General features: G+C 55.0%; 1 protein-coding gene across 3 annotated transcripts in view; it reads left to right on the forward strand.

Annotated features, from left to right (window-relative positions):
- The window catches only part of PRKCZ (protein kinase C zeta), an 83154-nt gene that overhangs the window by 29370 nt on the left and 42983 nt on the right, over positions 1-10801 (forward strand). Inside the window, exon 1 of one of the 3 annotated variants that reach the window (XM_023515151.1) lies at positions 9775-9824. The exons of the other annotated variants lie outside the window; for them this stretch is intronic. The gene's annotated coding sequence lies outside the window, so the exon portion shown is untranslated. Of the gene's footprint in view, positions 1-9774; positions 9825-10801 lie in introns of those variants that run through there. 3 annotated transcript variants of the gene reach the window in all.

Here is a 10801-nt window from a genome sequence, read left to right on the forward strand (position 1 = left end):
CCATAGTGACCCAGCAGCGCAGTGAACCAGCAGCACAGTGACCCATCAATGCAGTGAGCTAGCGCCATAGTGAACCAGCAGCGCAGTGAACCAGCAGCACAGGATCCACCTGTCGCAGCCTGTGGGCATTCCCCAACATACACCCCACATGGTCTGCCATAACTATGCCAAGCAGGGGAATGGGACAGCTCCACAGCATGGGGCTTGGGGTGAGTGCGTCCTGGTTCTGTGTGTCTGGATTCCACAAACCCAGCTTGGCTGTGCTTTATTTCTGGTGTAAGATTCAAGTTTAGTGGCTCCATTGCCAGTTAACATGCAGTAGCAGGGCTTAGTTCTGTTCCAGATTTATCCTTTCTCTTTAGCACAGTGTGCTTACCAAAGCATACTTGCTCTCAGCCAGATGGATGCTGGGTTTTAGTGCCCTGATAGAATCCAGCAAGAGGCGAGCCCAGGTCTCAGGGCTGTGTTTCGTAAGGAATGTTGGAGTGAGGATGAGTGTGAGGACACTGAGAGGCTGTACTGCCAGGAGGCAGGTGGCCCCCTCCTCGCCTGTCAGGGCTGTTTCATTAGGCGCCACAGTAGACGGGTGCCTACCGCACAGCAAGGCCATCAGCTGGGAGTCTGGGGTTGGGCACAGGCAGAGCTGGAGTCTGGGGACCCGCTCCTGGTTCCCAGACGGTGCCCTCTCACAGTGTCTGGTGTGGTGGGAGGGGCCCGCAGCTCTCTGGGGTCCCTTTCATAAGGACACTGACTCCATTCATAGGGCCTGTCAGGATCTGGGATCCCAAGGATCCTGGTTGTGGGTTTTTTTTTTTTATTTTAACTTTTGGGTGCTTTATTTTTAGATGGTTTCTCATGCTAGTAATTTAACCTAATCACCTCCCCTAAGCTCCACCTCCTGACACCACTAGCTTAGGGGTGAGGATTTCAACATATGAATTTCCAGGGAGCATAAACATTCAGATTATAGTGCTGGTGCTGCCATAATGAAGCACAAAACCTGAAGTTTATTCTCTTGCCATCTGGAAAACAGAAGTAGGTGGAGATCCCAGTGTGAGCAGGGCAGGTTCTTGTGGAGCTCACCAGGGAGACCTGCCCTGGTCTCTGCCCCAGCTGGAGGGGGTGTCTTCATCTTCACCTAGCCTCCCTCTCACCTATCTATGTCTGGTTTTTATAAGGACACCAGCCATTTTGGACTAGAGCCCACTTTGGTGACCTCACTTTAACTGAACAAATTGCATCTGCAATGACCTGATATGTAAATGAGGTCACATTCCGAGGTGCGTGTATTTGGGGAGGAGAGAGGAGACAAGTGAACTCATGATAGGGCCCTGGGGGCTGGAATTGGTGAGGGCCCCGCCCAGGGATCTTCACTGTGCGGCAGGCCTGTGCTTCCTGCCTCACTGTCCCCAGCTGCCCCTCCTGGTTAGTCATGGCCCTGGCCAGCTCCCCTCACAGTTTGATAGGAGCCACATGCAACTGACCAAGGAGGGCCACTGACTGAGGAGCCCTGGTCTGAGTGCTGCTAACCGGGGCCCATGCCCTGTGTCCCCCCAGGACACTGTTGACCATCACACTGCCTCTGATGCCACTTGGGTGCAACAGCCCCGTCCACGGCCTCTCGCCCTGACAAAGTCACTAGAGTCAGAGCCCTGCCCTTGGATGGCTTTAGAGAAACACCCCAGGCCTGCACCTAGGTCTTTCAGCAGCCCAGTCCACCTCACCTATTCCCTCTAGCAGTTTGTTCATCACACCTGCTGTGGCCCAGCCTTAGCCTGCTGAGGCATCTATGAGAGAAAACTGGCCCAGGACAGACCTGACCATCTGGGATTCCATGGATCCTGGTTGTGGGTTTTTGTTTTTGTTGTTTTGCTTTTAACATTTGGCTTCTTCATTTTTAGACCTTCCCCCATGCTAGTAATTTAACCATATGAATTTAGCTCTTTCTGTACAATTTGCAGAAACTCATTTCTCTTCACGTCACAATCGAAACATGTTATTGAGTGCACTTTGTAAGCATCTCTCTTTTTAGAGACCGGGGCTTGCTCTGTTGCCAAGGCTGGAGTACAGTGGTATGATCAAGCTCATTGCATCCCAGAATTCCTGAGCTCATTTGACCCTTCTGCCTCAGCCTCCCAAGTAGCTGGGACTACAGGCTCCTACCACAATGCCCGGCTAGTTTTTTTATTTTTAGTAGAGACGGAATCCCACTCTTGCTCAGGCTGGTGGAGAACTCATGACCTTAAGCGATCCTCCCACCTCAGCCTTCCAGAGTGCTGGGATCACAGGCGTGAGCCAAGCATTCCTGGTGGTTTTTAATGACAGACTAACCACTGTGCACATTGACCTCACGGCTTCTGTTGGAGCCCCTTGATGACTGGAGAAAGGCACAGGTGGCCCGTGGAGGCACAGATGCCCAGGGTGGAGGACAGAAGGGCCTCCGTGATGTAGCACCATGTGCGCTGGGTTTGAGCGATGGAGCTGTGGGTCATTGTTTTCTTTCTTTCTTTTGGTATTTCCAAATCTTTAGTCAGATTATTATTATTTATTTATTTATTTTTAGAAACAGGGCCTCAGTTTGTCGCTCTCAGTAGAGTGCTGTGACGTCACAGCTCATAGCAACCTCCAGCTCCTGGGCTTAGGTGATTGTCTTGTGTCGGCCTCCCGAGTAGCTGGGACTACAGGCGCCTGCCACAATGCCCGGCTATTTTTTTGTTGCGGTTTGTCCAGGACTGGGTTTGAACCCGCCACCTTCAGGATATGGGGCCGGCGCCCTACCCACTGAGCCACAGGCACCGCCCATAGTCAGATTATTTTTATAATATAAAAAATCAATTAAGGAAAAGACTTGTGCAGAGTATAAACTGTTATATCAGGTGGGACTCGGCACTTGCAAGAGTCATTCCATCCCCAGGAGACAGTGGCTCGGAGCCCCCCTACAGCATGGAGCAGCAATGTCCCAGGTAAGGTGGGGTGAGGCGCTCCATGTCTCCCCCAGATACTCACTGTCCTCAGGATCTGGCCAGCAGCAGCTGCCCAGTAAAGTACAGCCCCTTCTCAGTGAGTTTGGTTGTGTCACCCGCTGTGCCCCTTACTGTGTTTTCCTGTGTGAGGCAAATCCCGTGAGAACATAGGTGCCTGGAGTCCCTCCCAGCCCTGTCTGCCTCAGCCCTGGACACAGCATGGGGAGCACCACTCGGGAGAAGATGCAGCTCAGCACGGGGAGAGGTGTAGGGGGTACCCAGGAGGGAGCCAGGACACCCCCTGGAGAGAGCACAGGCCTCTGCAGTGGCTCCTGTGTCCCCTCTGCTGTCACCCATCCTCAGAGCAGGTGCTAGGCCCCAGTGAGGCCCCAGGGAAAGGAAAACCGCCCTCATTTTCTCAGCTTTTAGATTTTGAAAGGTGCCGTGGGGCCAGGTGGACCTGAAGCTTCATGGGTTTATTCAGGACATAATTCATCGAGCTTGGAGATGTTGTTCTGGGAAGTAAACAAAACAAGCATAATTTATTCATAGATTTTAGTTCATCTGTTTTTGTACAAAGGGAGCTTTTAAATTTAATTATTTTTAAGCATTATAGGACAGTTTATCTGAGGCAGCCAGAAGCCCCATGGGGCTTATGCCACGGAGGCCTCCGTTTTCAAAGATCCGGCTATGAGGGCTGAAGGGAGGTGGGCAGGGGCAAGGACAGGTGTGAGCAGCTGAGGTGGGGTTTGGGGCTGCGTTGTGACCCCTGGGAGTGGGAGGAAGCTGAGGAGGGGGAGATTCTGAATGTGGGTCCCAGCTGAGACCTTAGAGGACCAGTCCAGTGTTGTGGGCATAACAGGACCCCGCCCCCCCGCCCCCCACCACTATCACCTCCTGCCAAGTCTGCTTCCAGTGCGAGGACCACTGTGACCCCCAGAAAGCCCCAGCAATGCCCCATAGCACAGAGCAGAGCCATGTGAGGGGACCCCTGGCCAGAGAGAAGTAGTCAGGGCTGGCCGAGCTGGCAGAGGCTGAGCCCTTGAAAAGCACCTCCTCCCGAGTGTGGACCCTGTGGTCAGGTGTGGTGGGCATGTACTGGCTCCTTCCCTGGCTCCCTGTGTCGCCTTTGCCACCCCCACCCATGTGACTCCAATATTGTCCCTGGGACAGGGCTGGCCACTCAGGTGGGCAGGTCACTGGGGTGGGGGGTATATGCCTTTCCACCTGGCCCTGCTCTGCCTTATCTGCGGCACTGCTGCCAAGGGCCTGCCTGGCCCCAGTCCTGGCATCTGCTTCCCTTTGGGGTAAGGGGCATGGGCCTTGTTGATGTGGGCGTAGTGGCTGCTTTAGCCAGTGTCCCTGAACGTGGTCCCGTAATGGTGAGGTACCCACTGCTGGGGCCAGCCCCTTCTCAGGTAGGATGTGCCTAGCGTGGACACTGCCATCTCTGCAGGACACCTAGGGTGCCTACTCTCTGAGCTTGGGACTTAGGCCCCTACATTTGCCCCCAAACATGGAACACTGAAAAGAGGGAAGTGCTAGGAAGACCCCTATTGCCTGGCAGAGGGGCCTGCAGCCATGGTGCTCCTGGTTCCCACAAGGGAGCTGCACCTGGAGGGCCGGGGACATGCCCAGGCGTGGACTGGATGCTTGTGTGACATCAGGTCTCAGACCTGCAGCCCGTGGGGCCAGGACCCCAGGTATGGGGCAGGCATTGCCCTGATGTGCATGTCCATTTCCGAGTCTGAGGTCCATGTGGCCTCTAGACACCGCTCCACTCCCTAGGTGGCTGTCTGTGTGTGTCCTATCTCAGTGCCTCCACCTCCCTGGGAACGTGCTGATCCTCTAAGAGGTAAGGTCCCACAAAACCTCCTCCTCTCACCCTCTATGAGCCCAGGGACTGCCCTCTCTGGTGGGAACACGGACCCATCCTGCTGCCATGCCACGGTCCTGGTGTGGCACACACAGAAGTCACCTCAGGCCTAACCTTGAGGCACCAGCCGTGGCCCTGTCTCCTGTCCTGGTGCTTTTCAGCCCTGGTTTGTCTCTGTAGCTGCAAAACTCACAGCCCTGATCCTCAGTGCTCCTACCCCAGGGGGATACCCACGCCGCAGTGATGTCCAGTTTAACATGGACACTGGCTGTGGCTTTCATTGACCCCCAAGAGACCCTGGGCACATGGGCATCTGGGCTCACTATGTGTCCAAACCCCATCACCGCTGGGTCCTGGGTCACCTGACCCGTCTCCAAGGTTGGGGTTAGGGCCTATGCCCTGGGGCTCTTGCTTCACATAGCATCTGAAGCTCTTGGTTGAGGGTGTTCACTGGCTGCCTTCTGGATTTTTTTTGGGTTTCTGGGATGTTCTGTCAGAACCCCACAGCCCTTGGGCAGTGGCTCCCTCCTGGTGGGACATCCCTATGTATGTTGTGCGCCGCACCGTGTGTTGGGCGCTGCCCCAACTGTTGGGAGGTTGTAGTGCTGATTCGCTAAGTCCTGTGCTATGGCCTCACATACAGGAGTGGCCACTTGTGAGAACGTGTGTTGGTGTAGGAGGCTGTGAGCTGTGCAGGGTAGTTGATGCCCTATGAGGATCTAGGGGAGTGAGAGACCCAGTTAAGAGGTTGGTAGGGCCGGTGCAATGGCTTGTGCCTATAATCTCAGCACTCTGGGAGGCTGAGGAGGGAGGATCCCTTGAGCCTGGGTCTTTAAGCTGCTGTGAGCTATAATAGTGCCACAGCACTTCAGCCTTGATGACAGAGTGAGACTCTAATCTCCAAAAAAGAAAAATAGTAGATAGAAATAAAACATTCTTTGCAAAAGTGTGTTTTCAAGTTACGGTTAGTTGTTAAAAAAGACTAATGAGGAAGATAGTGGTTTGTAGTCCGTGTGTCCAGTAGTGAGGAAGACGGTGGTATGTCATTCACGTGTCCAGTAGTGAGGAAGATGGGGGTTTGTAGTCTGTGTGTCCAGTAGTGAGGAAGATGAGGGTTTGTAGTCTGTGTGTCCAGTAGTGAGGAAGATGAGGGTTTGTAGTCTGTGTGTCCAGTAGTGAGGAAGATGGGGGTTTATAGTCCGTGTGTCCAGTAGTGAGGAAAACGGTGGTTTGTGGTCTGTGTGTCCAGTAATGAGGAAGACGGTGGTTTGTGGTCTGTGTGTCCAGTAATGAGGAAGATGGTGATTTGTCCATGTGCAGCTGTGTGTGCCCCGGCGGTGTCCAGCCTCGCTGAAGCATCCATGCCCCTGGCTCTGGCGATGCATGCGCACTCCCACCCAGCCCTCCTCTGTTCCCACTGCACGTCTGGTTTGTGTGGCAGTGTGTTTGTTGCATGTGTGTCACTGCTGTGCCCAGGGCATGGGGTGGTGCCTGGCCCCTACACCTGCTGAGCAGATGGGCATGTGGGGCCAGGGCTCCCACAGGAGCAGGCTCTGTCACTCTGCCACCTGCCCTCCTGCCTGGGAAGCAGGCACTTGCCCCAGAAGCCCCTCAGATGGTCGGGCATACGGGGGGCCCTGGCCAGTGCAGGCCAGTCCTCCCTTGTCTGACAGCAGGTGGGGTGCTGTGTGTGCCTGAGGGTCGCACTGCAACATGAGAGTTCCCTAAGTTACACAGCATCAGAGGCTGGCTTAGTGTCCAGAGCTGTTGCTGCCCAGAGAGGCCTGACCACCAGGAACTAGCACAGTGTTGGTGTGGACAGACATGTGAGCCTCACTGTGACTTTGGGGAGTCCTCTCCTCTCTGGTCTCAGCGTCCTCAGATTGCAGATGTAGACACAAAGTACACAATGGGATTTCATGTGTACTTCGCAGGCATGAAAGAATTCAGGAGCGCTCACCTCAGACAGGTGCTTGGGAAGCTTGCGTGTGTGGCTGCTCTGTGGACATCCTGCTGATGGGGCAGGTGCCAGTTCTGGTGGGTCACAGGCCCCTGGCATGGTGCAAACCTGCCTGTGGTGACTGATGGTTGGAAATGACTCCTGGGGGCTCTCAAGTCCCCAAGCCCCACTCTGAGTTCGTCCTAGGCACTAGGGTCTGGCTGTACTCAACTCGAGAATTTCTCTGATTCCCACGTTTCCCTCTGGCAGGGGTAGGATGCTGCTGAGGGGAGGGCTAGTTGGCTCCTCAGCCAGGCCCACCCTGGCCTCCCTCTGTCCTGAGGCCCCAACCCAGGTTACTGTGAAGCACCCTGGGGCTCAGTCCCAGTCCCATGAGATGCCAACCCCCTGCCCAGAGCAGGCACCCTGGAAGGGGCAGGCCTGCTTATGGGTACCAGGAGCTGTCACTCAAACTTAAGCTGCGCTTTGCAGCCTTTGGGGAAAAAGTGGGGCAGGAAGGTGGATGAGTGGACATGTTCAGTTGTGTGAGTCATCGCAGCAAAGGTGACAGTGCTGTGGCTGCATGCATATCCCACATCACCCAGCGGTCCCCTCCTAGGACAGACACCATTGGTGCCAAGTGCCACCCAAGGCAGTCACTTGTTCTGGGCAGGGCTGACACTCCAGTGTGAGCTGGGACTCACACTTTGGACATTCATTCCCTCTGCAGTGAGAGGAGGCTGGAGGGGCTACCACACCTGGCCGTTAGGACATCTGGGGAGCAGTGGGGCAGTCCTTTAAGACATTGTGGCTGGGCTGACCACACAGGTGTTCTTGCTCAGAGGTTCTCAGTTCTGCCCAATTGCGGATTCACTTCTGGCAGGTGGCCACCCAGGAAGGCCTGGCTACTATTACATTCTAGGTGTGACCGAGGGTTCTGGGGACCACAGCACTTTCTCAGCCTCTCTCAGGGCTTTGGAGGAGTCAGTGGAGCAGACGAGGGTGAGAGGCAGAATGGCTGGACAAGCAGCTGGACCCCTGGGGACACAGGTACCATTTACCCGCCCAGGTGGGTCAGTGACCCACTTAGGCCTTCAAACTTCTTGAAACTTAAGAGATGCTTCACTTAAAGACATATTATTTTTAACTAAAAAAAGAAATCTGGGCAAACGTGACATGAAGAGTGCCCAATCTGAATGGGGTGCAACCCTGCCTCAGAGTAGAGCAGCCCCCAGACCTGGAGTATGTCCCGGAACCAATGACCCAGTTGGCCGCCAGCTGCTTGCTGAGCCTTCTGTGAGGCTGGGGGGCCAGCTGTGGCCAGGGGTCAGTGATGCAGCTTCAACGCTAGTGGTCCACTCCTGCATCTGTTTGGGGCCATCCCAGGCTGTCCTGAAGTTGCCTAGGGGGGTCGGATTCCTTGATTCTGCACCAGTTGAGTGGATCCTGGACAGCACTGAGGCCAGAGGAGATGCCTCGGGCCTGGTGGGGAGCCCTCATGTGGGTGGCCCCCTGTACCCCTCTCCCACCAAACAGCATGGTTTTTACTGTTCTGCATCATGACATCTGTGGGGGTCCCTGCTGGAGACACCCCTGGCACCACCTGGCTCGTGGAAGGGCAGGGACGCCCCACCCCTGAGGGACACCAAATCAGGGGATGGACGTGAAGCTGCAGTGCACTGATGCTGCAAGAGGGGCTTATATCTGACTTTCTAAGATTATCCTTGGTGTGAAGTCCAGGTATTTCCTGCCCACAGCCCATCATTCATTCATTCATCCACCCACCTCCAATCCCTGGACACCAGCCCGGCACTTGCTGGGACATGTTCTTGGTCTCCGCATTAGTGAGCAGACAGGCACAGACAGAGCAGGTTCCTCGCACAGACAGGTAATTTAAAGTTCCAAGTTGTGATTAACGTGCGCGGCTGCCATGGAGGAGCTGAGACAGAAGCACAGGGTCGGGCTGGGCAGTGTGGGAGAGTGACCAGGAGGTGAGGCCTGGACAACTGGGTGGACCCAGCGTGGTGGGGCAGGAGACACACTGTGGCTAAGGGGGACCTGGCACAGGAGAATTGGACAGAACGGCCAGGAGGGGCCAGCGCAAGGGCTGCACAGAGTCTGCTGGTCATCAGCTGTGTGTCCTGTGAACCCCTGAGCAGCTCACTGGGCCCGGGGTATGACCTGCTCCCCGTCCCAGTTACGCTGGATGTCATCAGTGAACGTCAAGCTGAACCACATCACTCCCAAGGAACAGAAAAACCTTGAAATACATCTTCAAGTTAATGAAAATGAGATAAAGACGCCTCTGTGGGAGAAGACGGACCACAGGGTTCCTCACCCTGGCAGCAGCGAGCCCCGTCCTCAGTTCTGACACAGGGACCCTGCTCTGAACCAGCTTGCTAAAGCCACAAGTTATTTATCATCTTCTAAAAGAACCTCCAATTCCTGTCAACTATCTGACATTCCCAGTGTCTTGCTGACACTTAGCATAATTGTGATTCCTGTAAACACTGGCCTGAGTCAGTGCTGCTGCCCAGGCTGACCCTTTGTCCCCAGACGTGTGCTGTTCTTCCCTGGGTTTAATTGTACTTTGCCGTGGTAGAGGTTGTTTTTCTAAAATTATTTCAAAATGTGCCACATGGAAAAACACCCACGCCAGGTTGACCATCTGCAGTAGCTGAAGATTCCACGGAGGCAGCAACTTCTGTGCTGGCACGTCTGTCACCCGCGCGGTGGACAGTCACCAGCTGCCAGTGGGACCTCTGGTCTGTCCCCGCCCTATGGCCCCGCCTGCTACCCATTCCTCCCAGTTGCCTCCTTGATCCCGAGGTCTGGTTTTGTTCCCAGGCCCTGCCTTTGTATCTAAGTGCTGTGGCATCCTTTCCCCAGACGGCCCAGGAGACAGCTCCCCATGGACTGTGGCGTCTCTGACATGAGAGCTCCGGTTACCTGCAAGTTGAATATCCTCCGAGAGAGGTGAACACAGACTGAAGGCCCCTGGGTGGACAGGCCTCCTGCAGCTCAGGAGCTCAGAGAGCCGCCCTGGGTGAGCAAGCGGGCCCCAGGGAGGGGACAGGCCTAGTGGCCAGGGCCTACACTGAAAAGTAGTGTCTGCCCTCTGCACCTCTTCTGGCCTACAGGCTGAGTAGTGGGAGTCCCTCTAGACACCAACTCATACCTGCACCCACTTCTGCCACCATGTTGCCCAGGGGCCAGGGCCCCCTCAAAGTCCTCACAAGTGGGAGGGCATTCCTGAGGCTGGAGGTCACACCACTTAGCCTGGTGGGCAGGGGGTAGCCTCCCTTGAGGGACCCTCCCCCTCGCCCTCTCAGTGCCAGGCAGGCCAGTGATATTTGGCCCTTCTATACCTGTTTACCACACCTGTGATGTGGCCTCTTCACTCATGTAGCCCTGGACTTGGTGCCCATAGCAGTGGCCACACCTGGTGGTGGCTCACATGGGGTCATTGAGACTGGCCCAGCCCTGAGCTAGACACGTGGGATCTACAGAGGTTTCCTGCATGGGGGAGACTTTCTGAGAGTTTTGATCTTGCTAGAAATTCCATAAAGCAGAGGGGGCCGTTTTGTCATCACTGGCACCTTCCTGGGGGACTTGGAGGCTGTCCCTTGCACGGTTCTGTCCCACTTTCTATGGCTAGGGCTCCTGGTCAGTTTGCCATCCTCTTGTTTGATTTTCTGTGTCATTTCTAAAGCAAGCAGGACAGTCAGTCTTGTTAGAGACATTAAGACAACTCTGCTTTGTAGAGTTTGTGGAGACCCCCCCCCCCAGGGCTAGCCCCATGCCCACCTTGCCTGTGATGAGGGAGACACCCCCGCCATCTGATTTTAGTTGGGATAGTTGGGGGCTTTCCCCTCAGGACATTTCCTAAAACCTTTGAAAAGGCTCTTTAGAGTATCTGGTTACTAAAGCTGTTTTGAGTTTCAAACGTGATTTAAGAAATCTAAAAGGCTCGGCGCCTGTGGCTCAAGCGGCTAAGGCGCCAGCCACATACACCTAAGGTGG

Source organism: Otolemur garnettii, unplaced genomic scaffold, assembly GCF_000181295.1.
Source record: "Otolemur garnettii isolate 467f Iridium unplaced genomic scaffold, OtoGar3 scaffold00067, whole genome shotgun sequence".
NCBI lineage: Eukaryota > Metazoa > Chordata > Mammalia > Primates > Galagidae > Otolemur > Otolemur garnettii.